The sequence below is a fragment of the Chrysochloris asiatica genome, unplaced genomic scaffold (genome assembly GCF_000296735.1).
Source record: "Chrysochloris asiatica unplaced genomic scaffold, ChrAsi1.0 scaffold00052, whole genome shotgun sequence".
In the NCBI taxonomy this organism is placed as follows: Eukaryota; Metazoa; Chordata; class Mammalia; order Afrosoricida; family Chrysochloridae; genus Chrysochloris; species Chrysochloris asiatica.
The window spans coordinates 6,895,138-6,897,848 of record NW_006408570.1 but is presented as its reverse complement, the minus strand read 5'-3'; the positions used below and the strand labels follow the sequence as shown (position 1 = coordinate 6,897,848).

The window sequence follows — 2,711 nt, the reverse complement described above, 5'->3', positions numbered from 1 at the left end:
TGGCCGTTTGGTTTTAATTGGAAACTGTCTCTTTAAATTTCAAGGAGATCTGTGAGCATGCATAGTAGAACCCTTCAGGGTGAGGCTGGGGTGCCCATTAGTTCAGGCACCCCTTTAGTCACCAGAATGGAGGTACACAGACAACAAGGGACCAATGAACAGATACCAAAAGAAAAGAATGTCCACACCTTTATCTCAGTGGTTCTGCCATGCCTTTTTGGCTGCTCTGATCCTTCCCCCACTTGGTCTCACCCAAGATGGCGGCTCCTGGACTAGAAAGCAATAGCGACCCGGACTAGAAAGCAATAGATTTCTTGCTTCTGCCACAAATTCCCCAAGCTGTGTCTATTTCTCTTATTTTTAAATGTGAATTAAGTGAAGTTTATAGAACGGGTCATCAGCATTGCCTTCAACAAATCGTACACTTTGTTTCATCTCAATGACTGCAATTCCCTCCATGTATCATCGTGTATCCTACTTCCTCTTTCTGGTTTTTTTGTTTCCATTCCTCCTTTCATTCTCCACCCTTCTGAACTTGGTCCATGGGTAAATGCTGCCCTTTTGATCTCAAATGCTTGACCATTCTATGGTCTACATACTTCATTAGTGTTGCTGTCTCCCTCATAGACCTGTCTATTGCTTGGCTGACAACTGAGCCACAGCAGTGAGTTCAGTTCCAGGCCTGAAGGGTGACCAAGGACCATAGTCTTAGGATTTGATCAGTGTCCATCTTACCAATGAACTTGGTAATTTTTTTTCAGCTTTGGGGCACATATTTTATTGTACTCAATTGTTTACACATTCATTTCCCAAACTAGACATGTTTATTCATCTTTTTTAATCCTCAGAGCTTAAAACAGGGCCTGGCACTTAGTAGGCACTCAACAAATATTTCATCTTCAAAAATGACCGCTCATGTAGCCATAATCATTTTTCATATCATGAGGAAGGTTGATAATTTGTCCATGTGTGTATTTTAAGTAGCACAATATAATTCCCTATAGATTATTTCTTAATTTTATGTAAATCAGACACTACTCTTATATTCATTTTCAAAATCAAGATGGCATTGTGATGAGTATACCAGGTGGTTTGATCAGAACCATGTTTCCTTTGTTTCCATTTTTAATGAGCATGAAATAACCGTTATAAGAAAAATGCCATACAATTCTCGTCTGCAGGCTTACTGCTTGTGCTTTTCTCTGGACTTGCTAATGCAAAGGATTCATTCTTGTTCTTACCATTTTGCTCTGTAAGAGCAATTTGTCCACTGAACAATTTTTGATCCTAAAAGGGTTTTTTTCAACCTTCAGTTTTTGTCACATATAAAAGCTGTGTATCCAGACTGAAGTTTGCCTACTATCTTCTCTTCTATCTCTATGCCTTTCTCTACTTCTTCCTCTGATAGCAACAGCTTGGTTTCTGAGTCTTTGGTTACAATATCACAAAGGGTCATCGTGACTCAAGGATAATGGCTACCACCACTTGATGTTGATAAACTTGCAAAACATTATGTGCATGATCAATTACAATGGAGGGGTCAGTCTCCAACTTAAAGGAAATTATCAATGCTTTAGGAGCCCAGTCTTTAACCAAAGGTGAAAGCATTTTTGGCACCATCTTCATTGCTATCTGCAGCGGGCCCCTAGATGATTGGATCTTGTGTTCAGGCATCTCAGAGACAGGAACATAGAAATCTGGTAGGGCTGCAGCCAGATAGAACATCACAGAGGAGCTTAGTTGATTGAGAGCCTGGGCCGCAGCCTGCAGCAGATGCAAATATTCTGTCAAAGTGGTGAACTCTACCGTGGCTCAAGGTAGCTCTTCAAGGCTGCAGAGAAGCCCGGGAGCTCCTTCCTTCTCTTTGGCCTCCAGGCATAGCAGGACAGAATGGGTTGGGCTAGAGGGCCGTACAGTGGACAGCCAGGTCTGCGGTGGGAAGCGGCGGGCAAAACGGAAAGCAGAGTGAGCGTGATACAAGAAGAGGACCCCGTGTCCCGCGGCCAGGAAGGCCTCTGCCTAGTTTGCGCCATGCCCGCCGGCTGCTGAAATTGTCCAGGAAGCACAATGCTCGCACTTCCAGTCGGACCTGGGGGCCTCCTGACGAAACCAACACCACCCGCCGGCCCTGCTCGCCCAGAGTGGCCACAAAGCGAACCATAACCTCGGCCCAGCGTATAACACTAGACCGCTGAGGAAACGCCAAGGATAGATCCGCTTCCGCCATTAATCCCGATGATATTCCCTTGAACCTGGTAGGTTTTATAATTTTGAGTTTTGTTCTACATTTTCTTTTACTCTATTCAAGACCTTTCAATGTGATCCCTTTCAGCGCAGTTGGTAGTAGTAGCCAGGCACCATCTAATTCTTTTATTCTTTGGCTTGTGGAGTGGTGTTCCCAAGATCCATTAGTGTATTAGACTAATTGTTTCCAAGTGTCTTCTATTTCTATCCCTCTTCTTTCCTCCCGAGAGGAAGAGACCAATAGTTGTACCATAGATGTTCACTCATGAGCTTTTAATATTCCAGTCAGTACTCATCAAAGTAGAACGTAAAACATTGTCTTTGTGGATTATGTTAAGCCAATTAACCATGTGTCCCCTGAGACTATGATCCTAAGCCCTCAAGGCCAGTAACTTTTTTAAGGCGTTTGGTAATATTTCAGAAGTTTTCATAACTTTGCCCTCTGTAGATCCCATTCATGGATAGTT

The 2,711-nt window shown here is 43.2% G+C and overlaps 1 pseudogene; it reads right to left on the bottom strand.

The window, feature by feature from the left end:
• Positions 1–1,309: 1,309 nt before the first annotated feature.
• LOC102825986 lies at positions 1,310–2,227 on the bottom strand (annotated as a pseudogene).
• Positions 2,228–2,711: the final 484 nt, after the last annotated feature.